Source organism: Pleurodeles waltl, chromosome 7, assembly GCF_031143425.1.
Source record: "Pleurodeles waltl isolate 20211129_DDA chromosome 7, aPleWal1.hap1.20221129, whole genome shotgun sequence".
In the NCBI taxonomy this organism is placed as follows: domain Eukaryota; kingdom Metazoa; phylum Chordata; class Amphibia; order Caudata; family Salamandridae; genus Pleurodeles; species Pleurodeles waltl.
In genome coordinates this window covers 1,404,994,499-1,405,013,728 of record NC_090446.1, presented here as the reverse complement: position 1 = coordinate 1,405,013,728, position 19,230 = coordinate 1,404,994,499, and the positions used below count along the sequence as shown (strand labels likewise).

Here is a 19,230-nt window from a genome sequence, read left to right as displayed (position 1 = left end):
GAAGCAAAGCCTCACAATTTTGCAGGCAAGAGAAATAAGGCTCAAAATTTTAAAATTGCTACTGTAAAATCAGGTGTTTGTGACAAGAAACCAGGAGTGGCTAACTCCAGGATCACAAACCAGGAGGAAGGGGGGGGGGGGAAAAAACCCCACACACACACCCCACACACAGCAACTCTACGTTGTCCCCTCTTTCAATACGGGCGGCGTTTGTAAAATACTTATGGATCAATTCTGTTAAGTAGGTTATTTAAAAAAATTTTTTTTTTAAAAGTACAATTCTGCCGCCTGAATCAGGAGGCCTGCGTGATAAGAACAAACAATGTCATTTAAGTAACACCTCCTCCACCTACCCAGCAACGCTTAACACTAGTAATCTGTTTGCCACCACCCAAGCATACTCAGCAGTTCAGGCCCAATAATTCTGGAGTTTGTGTCATGGATAGTTTGTAGCAGCGTCTCCTAATTAAACTATCATCTGTGCCAACTGGGGTACTAGGAACTTTAGTGGTTAAGGTATTTGGAGCAGGTCTGCTCGGTAAATTCTGATGAAAGTTGCTAAATGAAGGCGGTCCAAATCTCTCCGAAATCTTCTGCTTTGCGCTCCGCAATAAGTGGCAGATTCTCCATTCCCAATAGATGCCAGATTTAGAGGAGCCAATTAGTGTGATCAGTGGGGCGATCAGAGCCCTTAAAGAGGTTAGTCTTGAGAGCTGCCCCAGCATTATGGCGATCTGATTGGCCCATCCACGGCTTCGTTGGAAATGTTAATAGAAATGCGTGATATTCATGTCAAAGGTTTGTCAATTTCATCTAGGACACTCTCCCAGTATCGATTTCATTGAAGACATTTCCATAGCAGGCGAAGCAGGGTCCTGGGTTGCCTCAGCCACTCCAGCACGCTTCTTTCTGGTCCCACATTTGTGAACTTGCTTGTGTAAAATACTGATATGTAATTATCTTAGCCATAGTTTCCCTGCTATAAGAATGTCATGCCGTCTGTGGTAAAAAACATCTTCCCATTCTTTCTGTGAATAAGGGTGAACAATGTCAGTCTCCCACTCTTTCCATCCCGCAGTTCTCCCTTTTGGAAGGGGCTGTGCCAACAGCACGTATATTTCAGTTATTTGTCGTTTGTCATTACCTTAAAAAAATGATCTACCTCTCAAAGGCATGTGGCTTAATAGCGAGATGAATGACCCAATGCTTAATCACGAGGTATTGGTTTATTGACTCTTGCAATTCATAATCTGACTTCAGACGTTCCAAGAAAGACCCCGCGTTATCAAATAGACTACAGATTCTCTTACAGTCTGAAAGTTGCCTTGTATAGAAGTGTATTGTCTAAAGCCCAGGGTATGTCAGAGTTAGTGACAAATGGAGTCATTGGTGATGGAAACTTCGCCAATCCCTTTTTCTCACCATCCTGTCCCAGACCGCTAGGGATGTTTGTTATGGGGGATGAGCAAACGCACCAGGGCCTATAAATGATTTATTTGTTCAATGTCTAATCAAAACAGGCTAGTTGCGTTTTTCCAAAACAGCCATTGGTGTTTTTAAAGATGTGTGTTTCAAAGGCCATATCTATTTAAACTACATATCAATGAATGTAGATTTTGGAAGGGGGGGTCTTTCAGTGGACTGCCCTATTCATCATGGGCTAGACAGTAAACGGAGTAAGAAGCATTTGCAGTGCAATAGGTCTCACAATTAAAGCTATTGGCGCTGCAAATGCATAACTGGACTTTTCTTGCCACATAAATTTGTCAACCCCACTGAATAATTTTGGTCCTCTCTGCCACATTATTCCAGTGGCCCTAAATATAACCAAAGCACTTCCATTTACCTTCTTCCTCTATCTTGACTAATGCTCAGAACAGCCCCTAGAGGGCACCACTACACAAATAACATTTGTAAGAAACATGGTCATGTAACCACATAGTCAGCCCCTAGAGAGCATAACCACATAAGGGGTGTGTAATTCTATACAAGATCTACTTGTCTATGGGACAAGTTACTTCATAAATCTACTTGTCCTGTAAAAAAAAAATCCACTTGTCCCTTTGCTGTCATGTAGTGCAATGACACATTATGGCAGCAATCACATTATATAAGAGCTCTGAATAATAGACTCTCTGATCATGACAAGGCTCATACTGCAGTAGGACTTGAATACTACCAATTTCCTTATTTCGGCACCATTCAGCAGATCTACATCCAGAGGCTGGGGATAGGGGTAAGCAATAGTTCTAGGGTTGGAATGCCCTTTTGAGTCCGTGCAAACCTACTAACTTGCATATTTTGGGGGTTTACACCAGCTCTTCTCTAATCTTTTCCCCATACACAGAAAGGTTAGAAATATACTTCTGAGAAGGGCAGAAGCAAAACATTCTGCAGGGTTGGGAGAAAGTGGCTGGAGGGCAAGTGAACTTGTAAACACTCAGATTTTCACATGAGCAAACCTGCACTTCCATACTTGCTCGTGCTAAGATAATGTTCACAAATATTTTCTAGGAGTACAATTTCCTGGCCTACTTCTGTAAATTAGTGTGAATTCATGAAAGCTGTAAGTTTGCACTAATACAAGGACATACACTATGTGTGCATTTTTGTGAGTTTCTTTAGGAATTGGACCCCTAACTGATTGATTGTATTAAATTTCTCTCTCTATCGGTTGGCTTCACTGCGAGTGACAGAATTCTACTCATTCAAAAGCAGCATATTGGCACATAAAGTAGTTTTGTTCAATGCCCTAAGCTACAATAGCAAGGTGTGCGGAGACCAAAAATATTTTTGCTTATGTTATGATGGTGAGGGTCCAGCAGCTCCCACAACAGTTTTATAAAAACCATGTCAAAATAAAACATGCACTGACAAAACCAAAACGCCGACCATCAGTGTCGGACCAACTGGCTTTGCCAATGCTTGTTTATCTTCATGTTCCCAATACTCTTCCTGGAACTAGTTACACCGATGTTTCCATTATGAATGTTTTTTTTGGAAATACTAGCATGCATCAACACATTTTACTGAATGATGCTCAGGGGTGTGGAATTTATTAAAATATCTACTTGTCCAGGGGACAGGTTGCTTCTCAAATCTAATTGTCCTGTAAAAAGATCTACTTGTCCCTTTGGTGCCATGTAGTGTGGCGACAAATTATGGCAGCAATTAATAGCCTCTCTGATTATGCCAGGGCTACTACCATAGTAGGGCTTGAATACTTGGAGTTTCAATCCCTACTGTAGCAATTTCCTTATTTTCCCACCTTTCTGCAGATCTGCATACTGGGGCTGGAGGAAGCAGCAAGCAATAGTTCCAGGGCTGGAATACCTTTGAGTCTGCAAACATACTAACCTGCATGTTTTAAAGATTTTTACCAGCTTCTCTCTAATATTTTCCCATAATAAGAAAGGTTGGGCATTTACTCCTGACAATGGCAGAATTAGAACTTCTTCCAGGGTTGGGAAGAAAGTGGCTGGAGGGAAAATGAACTTGCAAATGCTCAATAGATTTTCACATGAGCAAATCTACACATCGTATTTACCCACGCTAAAATACAGTTCACAAATATTTTATAGGGGTACAACATATACCATGGGTGCACTTTTGTGACTTTCTTTAAGAATTTGGGGCCACAAGTAGGTAGGTTCAGATTTGTGACCTGCAAATTGCGAGTCACAAATCCGAATGTAGGATGGTGTCCTTGACACCATCTGTGATTCGCAAGGGCTTCGCAAATGCCCACATCATGAATAATCATGAGGTGGGTCGCAATTTGCGACCCCCTCACGAATGGTGGCCTGCTGGAGACCGCAGACCACCATGTCTGTGACTGCTTTTCACTAAAGCAGTTTTTTGGTTTTTTTTTTGTAATGCAGCCAGTTTTCCTTAAAGGAAAACGAGATGCATAACAAAAACGAAAAATGAAACGTTTGTTTAATTTTTTCAGAGCAGGCAGTGGTCCGCAGGACCACTGCCTGCTCTGAAAAAATGTTTACAGTGACATTCACAATGGGGAAGGGGTCCCATGGGGATCCCTTCCCTTTTGCAAAAGTGTTAGCACCCATTTGAAATGGGTGCAAACTGCGATTGGTTTGCGCCCGAGTTCGCGGTCACAAAACAATCCTACATTGCACTGTGAGTTGCAATTAGGAAGGGAACACCCCTTACTAATTGCGAGTCGCAAACCCGTTTTGTGATTCGGTAACCAGGTTACTGAATCGCAAAACTGGGTTTGTGCATCGCAATGTGCTTTTTGCACGTCGCAAACAGCGAAAGTCGCTGTTTGCGACATGCAAAAAGCTACCTACATGTGGGTCTTGGTCCCTAATTAGGTCTGGTGTTAACAAAGACATTTTGTTTTTATTAAACTTCTATTTCTCTCTCTTTCGGCTGGCTTTACTGTGAGTGATCGCATTCTGCTCTTCCACAAGGAGTATATTGCCACACAAAGTAGTTTTGTTCAGTGTCAGGAACTACAGTGGCAATCAGTGACGTAACAAAACTGGAGGGTGCCCCTTTGCAAAGAACATGGAGGAGCTCCCTCTCCAGACTCACTCAGGGCAGGTGCTGTGCTGACAGGGCCCCCTGGAGGGCGGCTGCGGGGCCTTTGTTATGCCGCTGGTGGCAACGTGTGCTTTAAGAGTTCAAAAACTTTTGGGGGGGTTTTGCCAATGTTTGTTACATTGTTGAGGGCCTGGTAGCTCCCACAACAATAAAGTGTTACAAAAGCCATGTCAAAACAAGACACGCATTGATGAAACTAAAAGACTTCTAAAAGTATGTCAGATCAGTTGGCTTTGTCAGTGTTTGTTTATTTTCATGCTTCCCATAATCGTGTTGAAAATGGTTACACTGATTTTCCATTAGAAATATTTTTGGGAAATACTAGCATGCATCAACACATTTTACTAAATTACATTTCATTTGCATATAATCAGAGAGCATTCTGGGAGCATTATACTTAGCCTAAACTTTTCAAACATGTGTGTACACGTTTTTTTTTTTTGTACTGGAACCAACGTCAGTAGTGAAGTGTGACCTTAAAACATTTATTTACAGCACGCACCCTAATAATGAAGGCTTTCAAATAATGAACCATAAATACAAGTTCGAACAGCATTATCTTCTGGAAACGCATTACCTCAACTGCAGAGAGTTCAACTCTCTGTAAACAGGCAGCCAAAGGGTTTGTGCTGCAGGGGGTTGGGCCTACTTGTCCCAAGGACAAAGTAAACATAAAAACCTGTTGCCCTTGACCCCAAACAAGATGTCCCGGGCGTCGGGCGATAGGAATTCCACATCCCCATTGCTTTAAGAACGGTACCTAAATTTCAGAGTAGTTTTGCAAAATGTTTTTTCCCTACTTGCTTTTTTTTTGTAAACGTTTTATTCCGAGGGCAACGAATCACCCATATCTCCTTCAAGCTTATGCAACTTTTTTTGCATCAAACCAGAGAGGAAACTGGGAGCATTATACGTAGCCTTATATTGTTAAACTTTGCAAATGTGTGCACACATTTTTATACTGGAACCACTGTCAGCAGTGCAGTTAGAGCAACGGTACTCAAAGTACGGCCCGCGGGCCGCCAGCGGCCCCACGGACCTAGCTTGGCGGCCCGCGAGACGCACACCAAACGCCATATCATAATGGCAGCCGTATGTAAACATAGAAGAGGGCCGCGGGAGCATGCTCCCGCGGCCCTCCTCTATGTTTACATACGGCGGCCATTGTTTATTGCGTTGCCCTGACGATCCTGGAAGCCAAAGCCCCATAAAAGTCAGCGCTTGCAGCTAACTTTTACGGGGCTTTGGTCGTCTGCTTGCTGTCACCGGCTCCACGTGTGCTGCCCGCCTGCCTGCCTGCTGTTCCAGATTTGTGGCATCTTTACACTGCTTTGAGTCAGGTAAGGCTCTTTGGTTATTTATTTATTTGCTTTTAATGTAGTGTGTGTTACTGGGGTAGGCGTGAGAGCAGATTGCGCTGTGTGTGTGCGCTGTGTGTGTGTGTTACTGGGGTAGGGGTGAGAGCAGATGGCGCTGTATGTGCGCGCTGTGTGTGTTACTGGGGTAGGGGTGAGAGCAGATGGCGCAGTGTGTGTTACTGGGGTAGGGGTGAGAGCAGATGGCGCTGTGTGCAGATGGCGCAGTGTGTGTTACTGGGGTAGGGGTGAGAGCAGATGGCGCTGTGTGTGTTACTGGGGTAGGGGTGAGAGCAGATGGCGCTGTATGTGTGCGCGCTGTGTGTGTTACTGGGGTAGGGGTGAGAGCAGATGGCGCTGTGTGTGTTACTGGGGTAGGGGTGAGAGCAGATGGCGCTGTGTGTGTTACTGGGGTAGGGGTGGGAGCAGATGGCGCTGTGTGTGTTACTGGGGTAGGGGTGGGAGCAGATGGCGCTGTGTGTGTTATTGGGGTAGGGGTGGGAGCAGATGGCGCTGTATGCAGATGGCGCTGTGTGTGTTACTGGCGTAGGGGTGGGAGCAGATGGCGCTGTGTGCAGATGGCGCAGTGTGTGTTACTGGGGTAGGGGTGAGAGCAGATGGCGCTGTGTGCAGATGGCGCAGTGTGTGTTACTGGGGTAGGGGTGGGAGCAGATGGCGCTGTATGCAGATGGCGCTGTGTGTGTTACTGAGGTAGGGGTGAGAGCAGATGGCGCTGTGTGCAGATGGCGCTGTGTGTGTTACTGGGGTAGGGGTGAGAGCAGATGGCGCTGTGTGTGTTACTGGGGTAGGGGTGAGAGCAGATGGCGCTGTGTGTGTTACTGGGGTAGGGGTGAGAGCAGATGGCGCTGTGTGTTACTGGGGTAGGGGTGAGAGCAGATGGCGCTGTGTGTGTTACTGGGGTAGGGGTGAGAGCAGATGGCGCTGTGTGTTACTGGGGTAGGGGTGAGAGCAGATGGCGCTGTGTGTGTTACTGGGGTAGGGGTGAGAGCAGATGGCGCTGTGTGTGTTACTGGGGTAGGGGTGGGAGCAGATGGCGCTGTGTGCAGATGGCGCAGTGTGTGTTACTGGGGTAGGGGTGAGAGCAGATGGCGCTGTGTGCAGATGGCGCTGTGTGTGTTACTGGGGTAGGGGTGAGAGCAGATGGCGCTGTGTGTGTTACTGGGGTAGGGGTGAGAGCAGATGGCGCTGTGTGCAGATGGCGCTGTGTGTGTTACTGGGGTAGGGGTGAGAGCAGATGGCGCTGTGTGTGTTACTGGGGTAGGGGTGAGAGCAGATGGCGCTGTGTGCAGATGGCGCTGTGTGTGTTACTGGGGTAGGGGTGAGAGCAGATGGCGCTGTGTGTGTTACTGGGGTAGGGGTGAGAGCAGATGGCGCTGTGTGCAGATGGTGCTGTGTGTGTTACTGGGGTAGGGGTGGGAGCAGATGGCGCAGTGTGTGTTACTGGGGTAGGGGTGAGAGCAGATGGCGCTGTGTGTGATAGACCGGACCCTGCAAGGGTAAGAACTGTGCTGCTGTATCTTTGTCTTGTAATGCTTAGGCACCAAGTTAGACCTTTGTTTGTGCAACCTCTAAACAATAATGCTTACTTTTATAACCCATACCCACCAACCCAGTACAGCCAGAGAGAAACCACCCACCCATGAAAACTACCAAAAATCAGATGACAATCCCAATATAAATCAAACCATTTGTGAAGTGTCCAGTGGGGTACACTTTGTGTGATGGGCAAATACCTTCAGCTTACTCCTCCTCCCAGGGGTGCGGATGATAAATGGCTGCTGCATCTAATTAAATGTCTCTTGTGATTAGGATAGGGATATACTCTGGAACATTCCCATTTGGCTCTTGTGATTAGTGTAGGAATATACTACTAGAGCCAGGGCTGTTGAAAATGTCTTACAATAATACACTTTTTTTTATCTGGCCCCTGGCATTTCGCGCACAGTTGATTTCTATTGCTGTGTGACCCAGCATGCTGAAAAAAAACCAGTTTCTAAAAAGAGGCCCGTATACCATTCACTGGCCTCATTATCACTCTAGTATTCCTAGCAGGTTGCAAGCATAATTGCAAAAAATACTTTTTGTAACATGGCCCTCTGGGAATCGGCAAAGGCCAGCATGTGTGTTGCCAATTGTTAGATCACGGTATGCTTTGTTTCCTTTTACACATCACTTTATATTACTTTGCTGTTGTGCACAGAGGTCTGTAGCGAGACGCAGTGTTGGTCCATTGGTCGTGAGGCGGTGTCGGTCCATCGGTCGCTCGTGAAGTGTTGTCGGTCGTGAAGTGGTGTCGGTCCTTTGGCTGTGAGGGGAAAATCCGATTCCTGACCCTTGAAAATCATTGCACAAACTTGCTGAGACCAATGGCCTACAGTCCAGTTACCAAGCCTTGCAAACGACCCAGATCCATACAGAGTGAACACAGATCATTCCAGGCAGCATGGGAAGAAGAGTACTTGTTTGTTGAATGGCCAAAGGAGAAAGCTACCTGTTTGCTTTGCAAAGAGAAAGTAAATGTTCTTAAGAGATATAACCTGGAACGGCACTACAAAACTCGACACGCAAGTTATAGTGAGAACTTCCCATTGCACTCACAACTGCGTTCAGCAAAAGTGGCATCGTTAAAGCAAACACTTCTTTCCCCGCAGAAGCTCTTCCTTTGCCAAATGAAGGAATCTGAGGCTGTTACAGAAGCATCATTCAAAATATGCTACCTGCTTGCCAAACATAAGAAGCCATTCACGGAGGCAGAGCTGGTGAAGAAATGTTTCCTTTCAGCAGCTGAAATTTTGTTTGAGAACTATAGCAACAAATCCAGCATTTTAAAAGAAATTGGTGCCTTACAGCTATCGGATTCCACTTGTGCACGCAGAATAGAGGCAATGGGTGAAAATATCCAGGAGCAGGTGATCAAAGCTGTCAGAGAGTCACCGTTCTTCAGCATTGCCATGGATGAGTCCACAGATATAGGCGATGTGGCCCAGTTATTAGTTTGGGTGAGGTATTTGGACCAATCACTTCATCCCAAAGAAGAGCTCCTGTGCCTTCTACCACTGCACGGGCACACAAGAGGAGAAGATATTCTGGACAGTATCTGCAACTACTTCGAAACACATCACATACCACTGGACAGTCTTGTTAGCATCACAACAGATGGCGCGCCTGCTATGGTAGGCCATGACAGAGGCTTTGTATCTTTGCTTAAAAAGAAGCTCACTGGATAGCCTGTAATAGACTACCACTGCATTATTCATCAGGAAGTTCTGTGTGCAAAATTAAAGCATGGAGAACTGAATAACGTCCTAAAACTTGCAGTGAAAATTGTTAATTTTATTCGTGCCAAAGCCCTTAACCATAGACTTTTTAAGGCTATGCTGCAGGATTCTGAAGCTGAATATACAGACCTCTTGATGCACACTGAAGTGCGATGGCTAAGCAAAGGGAAAGTTCTGGAGCGGTTCATTGCTTTGCTTCCTGAAATTGAACACTTTACAAACAGCAGAGGTCAAACATTCCCAGAACTAAAGGATGTGAAATGGCTTTTAATGCTCCATTTTCTTTCAGATCTATTTGCACACTTCAATGCTCTTAATTTGATGCTGCAAGGCAAACAACAGCTTGTGTGGTCCATGATGAATGGTATTTACTCATTTGAAAGTAAGCTTGTGCTATTCAAAGAACAACTGGATGTTGCTGACTTCACCCACTTTCCAAAACTGTTGGCTGTGACTCCGAGGTTTCCAAATGCACAAGAAATGCTGCCAACGCTAAATCTTGGTGCATGTCTTGAGGAAATTTCTGGGGAGATCAAAAGGCGATTTTCTCAATTCAGAACCCTCACCCCCCTATTCAGGCTGGTTGAAAACCCCTGGATGGTGAGTGCACGAAATCTTGATGCTGTTGAACTTATTGGCGTGAAAAGACCGCAAGCACAAATGGAGCTGATAGACACGCAGCATAACTCAGCTCTTGAAGCATCTTTTTTGGGGCAGGCACCAGAAGAATTCTGGAACACTGTGCCTTCTGACAAATTTCCTGTTCTTTTTACAGTGGCCCAGAAAATAATTTGTATGTTCGGGTCAACATATGTTTGCGAAAGTTCGTTTTCCACAATGGGACTTTTGAAGAGTAAATTCAGAAATAAGCTAACAGACTTACATCTGGATCAGCTCTTAAGGCTTGCCGTTTCAGACATAATACCAGATTACAGAACACTAATAAGAGACATGAAGTGCAAAATAAGTTCGTAGTATGTCTTCCTTTGACATACCTATTTTCCAGACTCAGAGAAAACTGTGCTGCATTGGGCCTGTGCTGAATATCCTGTTCACAAGAATTACCATGCCATGCCTCTTAAGATTACTATTGTCTGATAATAAAAATGTTTTTCAAAATGTCCCCTTTGTAGGTTTGTAGTTATACCTGGATTCAAAATACAGCATTGTTTAGAAAAAGGGGGTGGGGTGGTTGTTCCCCCTCTAAGCCCCCCCCCCCCCGCTGTCACTTCAGTGCGGCCCTCGGCCGCAAACCATACTGCAATTTTGGCCCCCGAGAAAAAGTTTGTGAGTACCCATGAGTTAGAGTTTACATTTCTTTAGAATGCTCACCCTAATAATAAAGACTTTGCATAAACGAACCATAACTACAAGTTTGAACAGCGTTAACATATGGACACAAATGTTACCTTAAATGCAGACAATGCCCTTCCATGATCAACAATGTGGTACTGTAAACTGCCAGCAAAAAGGTTTGTGCTGCAGTGGGTTGGGCTTACTTGTCCCAGGGACAAAATAAACATGAAAACTTGTTGCCCTTGACCCCAAATAATATGTCCTGGGGGTTGGGCTATAGGAATTCCACACCCCTGCCACATGAAAACAGAATGGTAGAACGTAATGCAGCGTATCCATACATTTAGCCCCTAGGGGGTGTAATGCATTATACATTTTCAGGCCTAGTTGGCCTACTAGAACAATATTACAAACAAGTCCCTTAAAACACAAACTACTCCCAGCTGTAAAACAAAAGTTCCAGCCACAAGAGAACTTAAAGACACCGATTGGTGGGAGGGGTTATTAATTTGTGCCCCCCAACCTAGCGTGGGGACCCAGAGATGCCCTAGTCATCAAGAGTTGTGCTGAACATGTCGAGGGTGGTCCTATTGTCCATGAGACCTGGGCAACAATGTTTTGTAAAAGGAAAGCCCGCAAAGTATTATGGGGCAAGTTTCCAAGTGCAGCGAATATTGTAGTATCTTGACTGTAGTGCTCAGAACAGCCCCTAGAGGACATCATAATAAAAACAGTATTTGTAAAAAACATGGTCAAGTAAAAATATAGTAGGCCCCTGTAGAGCATAACATGAAAACAGAATGGCAGAAAGTAATGCAGTGTAACAAAACAAAAGGAGGACGAAACATACAGCCACGCAGTGTGATGGAAAAAAAAAAAAAATGTGTGTCACACTAAGGTATATGGCCGATCATGCAAAATCCATGTAACAGGATCAGGCTCTAAGGCAGCAACAAAGCAGCCTTAAGGTGGGACAAAGGTAAAGCATTTACCTACGAAATCAAGGGAATTTTGAAAGGCAGGCCAAGGAACGAATGAAAGTGATGTAGATTACAACATGTTGAGAGACCACGTTTGCACACTCCCTAGGCTTAACCTAAAACAGAGATCCAGACACTCCCACCTCTCACAACACATGTATAATGACCTAGAGACAAGCCAGATCACTTATTCGGTTAAAATATGTAATCTGCATTTCCATGGGAAAGCACTGAACAGAAGGAAATATAATACACTTTGGAAACGTTGGCACACTATGGAACCCATGTCAAGGTGATTCAGCTTGGTCTTGTAAGATATTACCCATAATGCATTCCAGGTAGCAACAATATGCAGACATTGACGCCAAATCTACCAGCAAACCTACTTATGATGGTCATGAATAAATGTTAAAGCTGCCTGCTTTCCTTGCAGTACTCTGTGTACTAAGGAAACGTCCTCAGATTTATCAATGTGAAATCACAAAAGAACAAGAAAAACTGTTTATGTACAATGCAATTTAGCAACTTTCAGAAATGAATGGTTCACTTGTAAATTATGTGCAGCGAGGTAGACTACTTTTAATTATTTTGGACACTATATATGTTTTAATAGCTGTAGGAAAGTAGCCTCTCTCTAGCATTATTACCCCCACTTTTTGGCCTGTTTGTCAGTGTGTTTGACAGTGTTCACTGGGATCCTGCTAACCAGGATGCCAGTGATTATGCGCTCACCTTTAAACTTTGTTGCTTGTACTATTTTTCACCCCACATGTGGCATACTGGTACCCCTCCATGTAAGTCCCTAGTATATGGTACAAAGGTACCCAGGCATTAAGGTAGCAGGGGATCCCTATGGGCTGCAGCATGTATTATGCCACCCACAGGGAGCCCGTGCAAAGTGTTCTGCAGGCCTGCCATTGTAGCCTGCATGAAAGGGTGCATGCACCCTTTCATTACCAAGTCACTGCACAAGGTCAGTAAGTCACCCCTATGGCAGGCCCTTGTAGCCCAGAGGGCAGGTACCTGTGTGTCAGGGTACCCCTGCACTAGCAGAGGTGCCGCCACAAACTCCAGTTCCATTTTCCTGGACTTCGTGAGTGCGGGGACACCATTTTCCGTGTGTACTGGTCATAGGTCACTACCTACGTCCAACTACATAATGGTAACTCCGAACCTGGGCATGTTTGGTATCAAACATGTCATACCCCAATACCGTTGCAAGTATTGGAAGCATGATCCCCATGCACTCTGGGGGCTCCTTAGAGGACCCCCAGCATTGCTAGGGTTTTCCAGGAAGCCCAAGCTGCTGCCACCCCTCAGACAGGTTTCTGCCCTCCTGCTGCTTTATCTGATCAAGCCCAGGAAGGCAGAACAAACTATTCCCTTTGGAGAGGGAGATAACACCCTTTCCCTTTGGAAACAGGTGTGACTGGCTTGGGAGGGGTAGCCTACCCAAGCCACTGGTATGCTTTGAAGGGCACATCTGGTGACCTCCGGACAAACCAGTTCACACAGGTTCAGGGACCCTACCCCTGCCCAGTCCCTGCTCTGGCACAAAACTGGACAAAGGAAAGGGGAGTGACCACTCCCCTGTCCATCACCACCCCAGCGGTGGTGCTCAGAGCTCCTCCAAAGGGTTCCTGGGTTCTGCCATCTTGTTTCAAAGGTTGGCAGGGAACTCTGGGAGCATCTGAGTGGCCAGGCCAGGCAGGTGACATCAGAGCCCCCTCTTGATAGGTGCTTATCTGGCTAGGTGACCAATCCCCCTTTCAGGGCTATTTAGGGTCTCTCTGGTTTTGGGTGGGTCCTCAGATTCGGCTTGCAAAATTCCAGCAGGATTCCTCTTTAACCTTCACTTCTGGCCACCAGAACTGCAACTGGACCCTCCAGGGCCCGACACTCTGCTTCCAAGAAGAACTCTTCTGCAACATTGTTTCCAGGGCTCCTGCCAGCAACCGCAACATTTCCACCAGCTGCACATCCACGGAGGCCAGCGGGTCTTCAGTCTGCACTGGAAGAAAGAAGGAATCTCCCTTGGAGTGAAGGAGTCACTCCCCTGCATCCGCAGGCACCTGCTGCAACGGCGACCGGCTGCGTGGACCTTCCCTCATCTTGAGCTGCGTGGATCCTGCATCACGGGTGGTGGTCCGGAGTAGTCCTCTTGGCCCTCTCCGTCAGCTGTCCAACTTTGGTGCAGGTAAGCCCGTGCCTTACCACGCAGGACAGTACTCCTGTGCACCCTGTCTCTTGCAGCTGCCAAGGCTTGTTTGTATCTCCTCCTAGGGATCTTCAGCATATGTGTAGCTCCATTCCCCAGCACTGCTTCCTGCGATGCACTACCCTTCGTGTGGTTCTCCTGCGGCGTGGGATCCCTTTCTGTAGTGCTACATGAGTTCCTTCAAACTTCTGTGTCCCCATCCTGTGGGTGTTGCCTCCCCTCCAGTGGGCCCTCTGGGTGCTGAGGGTCCCCTGTGACTCCCCCTCCTGGGTTGAGTTCTCCTAGGCTTTGCTGGTCCCCAGCAGCACCACTTATCCACTAACTGCGAATTTGCCTTTGTCAAGGCTTGTTGGTGGATTTCCTGCACCAACACCCATCTGCAATATTCACTCCAACATGGGACATCTTCTGCATCCAGCAGAACTCTTCTCCAGTTCCAGGGCTGCAGTGCTGACCTGTTCTTACTCACCATTGACCAACTCCTGCAAGTACAGCTGGGTGGGTAGTAGCTCCTACTCCTCCTGGACTCCACTGACACTTTTGTACTTGGTCCCCCTCTCCACAGGTGGTTTGGGGAAACTCCAATGATTTATTCCTGGTGGTCGGGGGTTTACTGTGTTACTTACCTGTATGGTTTTCAAGTACTCCCAGCTCCCCTCTACACATTCCACTTACCTAGGTGGGGGGTCCTCTGTTCGCATTCCATTTTTTTTTCTTTTTTTTTTTTAGTATATGGTTTGGGCTCCCCCTAGGGTCACCATTGGTTATTGCTATTTGCATTGTTTTCTCACCTTTTCTATGCCTATTACTGTTTACTAGTGTATATATATATATATATATATATATATATATATATATATATATATATATATAGTGTATTACTTACCTCCCAAACATTATATTTTGGGGGATTGTGTTCCAAAAATAGAGTACCTTTATTTTTGTACAATTGAGTGTTTTCTTTCATGTGTGCAATTTGTGTGTGACTACAGTGGCATTGCATGAGCTTTGCATGTCTCCTAGATAAGCCTTGGCTGCTCATCCACAGCTACCTCCAGAGAGCCTGGCTTCTAGACACTGCCTACACTTCACTAAGAGGGGATACCTGGTATAAGGTGTAAGTACCTTAGTTACCCACCACACACCAGGTCAGCTTTCTACAATAGCGTTGCCACTTGCATCTCCCTCAACATAAAAAAAAAAAAACACAAACAACAACAACAAAAACTATTTTGTTCTGGGGATGGACAAGTCAGCCCCCTCCTCGAGTAGGTTAGAGCTCATTTCACTGATTGGTCAAAGATGGTAAGAACTGAGCTGGAGAACTCTAAGTTATTTTTTTCGATTTAAAAAACATAAACCTGAGGTATTTAGCTTTACTGCTTGACAGTCCATAGGGAAATCAGAGTTACAGCCCACTTCCCACAGTCTAGTGATCGATTTCATTTCTGGTGATTCAGACTCACCCTGAAAGGATAAAGGCTTAATGATTAACACAACCAGTAGCTGCTCAATGCCATGTCTTTCAAATTACCACGGTTCCATTCCATTCCCTGGATTTTATGGTATAAGTGTTTTCTAGCTGCATACAAGGTAATACGTGCAACAACTTTCCCCCCAGGTTGCACGGTGCACTTCACCAGTAAGCTGTACCCAACATTTTCAATGTGCAGCTAGTCTTGGTGCGATACTTATAAAAAGGGAACCTTTGTGAAAGTTAGGATGATATAAGATGCGAGGAACACCAAATAGGTCTACTGCATAGGCCTACCTTAATACAATAATAGTCCCAGAACTGTAACATTCCAAGAGACATGGAGAATAAAGCAGTTTTGGTGGCTGTAAATGGTGTAGGAGGGTTTGTGGGGACAAGAATACACAGGAATATAAAGCTTAATAGAAACAATATAAAAAAAATAAAAAAACATTTAATGACACTTCCTTGGGTCAACAAGGAGTGGTCAGTGGGGGATGAGTGACTTCAGTGTGATGCACAGACCATGGAGGTGAGTGGGTCTCTGGCCACTGGGAGGGATTTTTCTGGTGTGGGTGTGTGTTGGCCTGTGCAGCTGTGCAATAGGTCTAAAAACTATTTGACTTTTGGGTATGCGAGTGCTATTGGCTTTAAGCTTTTTTTGTGGTGGGGGGGCAGTAATGCAGTGGATCGCAGGAGAGGTGTGGGGGGGGCAAGCAATGCAAGGGAGGGGTGGAGGAGGGAGAATGGGGCAAGAACGCAGACAGAAGGATGAGGTGGAGGACAAAGTAACAGAGGGAGGAGGGCAGCAGGGCAAGAAACACAATGACAAGGGGACAGAGGTTGGGTCAAGAGCACAGACTGTGGGAGGGAGCTAGCAAAATCACAGTGGGGGTTGTGGCTGACGGACTGCAGACACATGCACTCCTACAGACATAGAAGAAAAGTACCTGTAGTAGCTCGCAACCAATGGAAGGACACTGGTCGCAAGGAAAAAGATGATGATGGTTCATGATGATGATGATGATGATGGTTCTTGATGATGATTCATGATGATGATCTATCCCCCACTCCCTCCGGGGAGTACATAACCACGTAGCTACCCAGCATTCCTCCTGTTCTTTTTTCCTGTCCATGACAAGGTCACGAAGATGGGTTGCTCCTGCGGGGCTTGAGCAGTGCGTGTGCTTCCTCCGGCTTAACGGTGGGGAGGCTAGATTCCGGTTTGTTTCTGTTCGGGTGCTTGCCCCCGAAGCGAAGCATTGTCATGCAGTTTTGCCGAAGGGCAGCCGGGCGGATCCTGTGTTTGGATCAATGTGGCTGGGGCAGCTTCAGGCAGCGGAAGCTTGCATCTTATGCTTCCGGGTTACTGTTTCGTGCCGGCAACATCACGGAGAAGCTGGTACTGTGGCTGTGATGTGCCGGTAAGTGCATTTTGCTTTTTTGCGCCTTTCAGGCTCCAGTTCTTTGTCAATTTTCTGGCCCCTTTTCTGCCCTCACATTCATGTTGGGGCAGTTTGGTCAGGGTGTTTTCTTTTTTTTCCCCCTAGGTCTTGGTCGGTCATTTTCCCTCCGGTTAGGGGGTGGGGCCTCTGGTGCTGCCCGATTCCCCCCCTTTTTTTTGGAGTGATTTTAAACTCGCTTGCTGCATGATGGTTGTGGCTGGCTCATGTTCTGCTGATCAAGGTGTGTGGTTTTGCATTGGGAAAACACTGCGAAGCATAAGCATGTGGAGGTTTCTTCATCCTCCTCTTCACATGAGGATGTTTGGAGGAGCAGGAAATGCGATGATGCCCATCTGTGCAAATTGATTTGTGAGACCTTGATGGGAGTTACAGGCAGTCCCCCCTGTTGTGGTCCTGGCTGGGGCAGATCTCCGGAGGAGTAAAAAGGCAAACATATTTCCAGGGATTTGTTGCCTCCTCTGGTCAAGCATGTTAAGGTGAACAAGGACTTTCCAGAAGTTGAGGTTCCTGATACTTCTTACGGCTCTTTTGCACCAGTTCCAGAGTACTGTTCCTATAGATGTGCCTATTTATCCCTATACTCAGGAGGTGATAAAGTGTGAGTGGAGGGACTCTGACAAGATTCTTCTACCCCGTTTTAAGGCCAGTTGTACCCTTTACAGGATATGGCCCAGGTGTTGCCCGATTTTGTGCCTATTGACTCTTGTCGCCAGTTTGGTATGGCGCAATTCCTTGGCGGAGGACGTAGTTATTCGTGATGCTGTGGATAAGAAAGAGGATGTGTCCCCGAAGAAGGCGTATTCTGGGACTCATTTGGCTTTGAGGGCTGGAATTCATGGGACTAACGTTGCTCAGTCTTTACTGTCGGATCTCAAGGCCTTGAATAGTGCTCTGGATGGGTCCTCGGACTGCTCAGGGTTGATGTCCCTTATTGAGCGTCAAGTAGAGTTCCTATCGGATATTTCTTTTGATGTTGTGTGGGCATCAGCTCTGGCTGAGGGAGGCGTGTGTGTCTGCGCGCAGGAATCTTGTTCTCAGGCACTGGAAAACAGATGCGGCACAAAGAGCTTCAGCATTGCGACTCCTTTCAAGGGCAATGTATTGTTTGGGGCTGAATTGGAGGAGAAATTGCATAAGCTTTAAGGAGAAGAAGCATTCCTCTTCCCCTTAGTTCCACTGTGGCTTCCGGTTGTTGGGTCTCATGGCTGCAGCAGTGTTTACTGTTCCTTGGGCTCGATTTCATCTCCGTCCTTTGTGGCTTCATCTGCTCTCCTGTTGGGATCATCAGTCACACCAATACGACCAGGAGGTGCCTGTCTCGACAGGGGTTCACCAGGATCTGCGATGGTGGACATTGTACTCCAATCTGGAAAAAGGGGTTCCTTTGCAGCCCGCTCCTCCATTGGTATTGACTACGGATGCCAGTGCTTTGGAGTGGGGGCAACAACTCTCTTCAGGCCCGATGGTCTCCTCAGGAGGGGAGGCGTTCCTCCAATTGGAGGGAGCTCAAGGCTGTGTTCCGAGCTTGCATGGGATTTCGTCATTCTCTCCTTGGTCACAACTTGGTGGTTCAGTCCGACAACATGATCATGGTGGCCTACCTCAACAACCAGGGTGGGATTCGGTCCAACTCCCTCAATCTGGTGGTGCAGAGGTTGTTTCACTGGGGTGAGCTCTGCATTCAGTCCCTCTTCGCTGCACATGTGCGTGGGGTGGACAATGCAGTCGCGGACTCCCTCAGCAGGTGTCCCCCCCCCCTAAAATTGCTGTTTTCAATAAATCACTTTTGGCATGTACTTTGGTGGTTTGCTTCTGTGGTTCTTTGTTCTACTTCGTTGTTTTCTCTCTCAGGCCGTTCTGTTTTCGGCTTGTGTATTCTCCATAAGTAATGAAGGGGACGAGGGCGGTGGGACCGGGGGGTAATATCTGGTTACTTACTGGTAACCTTCATTACTCCTGGTCCTGTAGTCCTTGTCCCATTCGTTACGCCCCACCCTCCCTCCTGGACGGCCGGCCTTCGAGTCAGGGGGCTTGGTAATTCAGGAGGAATGCTGGGTAGGTACACGGTTATGTACTCCCCGGTGGGGGTGGGAGGTAGAGCATTCCCCGTGTTTTATTTTTCTGTCATGGAGAGATCTCTCTCTCTCCGTAAGTAATGAATAGGATGAGGAGTACAGAACCAGGAGTAATGAAGATTACCAGTAAGTAACCAGACATTCTCCTAAGAAAGTCATACCCCTGTAATTTAAACAGTATCAGACCTCCTCTAGCCTGCCTATTAATCACACCAAGCATGTGCCACATAAACCTCTGCCCCTGCTAATGACCACAAATAACTAACTAATCCACCACTAAGAGATCTCGGCGGATGCATGGAATGTTTTCCTTGGGCACACAAGACTATCCAATAATCTGTGGTTTCCTGAGTAGTTTGCTGCCCGACTTAAAGTGTTACAACCCATCACCAGGGCTAGTAAGCGCATTGTAAATGCAATTACCACTATATGTGCCACTGGACTGGGTAAAAAATAAATAAATAAATAAATAAAAAAAAAAACACAAGCAGTGAGACT

At 46.3% G+C, this 19,230-nt stretch overlaps 1 protein-coding gene across 1 annotated transcript in view; it reads right to left on the bottom strand.

The window, feature by feature from the left end:
• The window catches only part of LOC138246413 (cytochrome c oxidase subunit 6B1-like), a 51,262-nt gene that overhangs the window by 22,196 nt on the left and 9,836 nt on the right, over window positions 1-19,230 (bottom strand). The gene's annotated exons all lie outside the window — the stretch shown is intronic.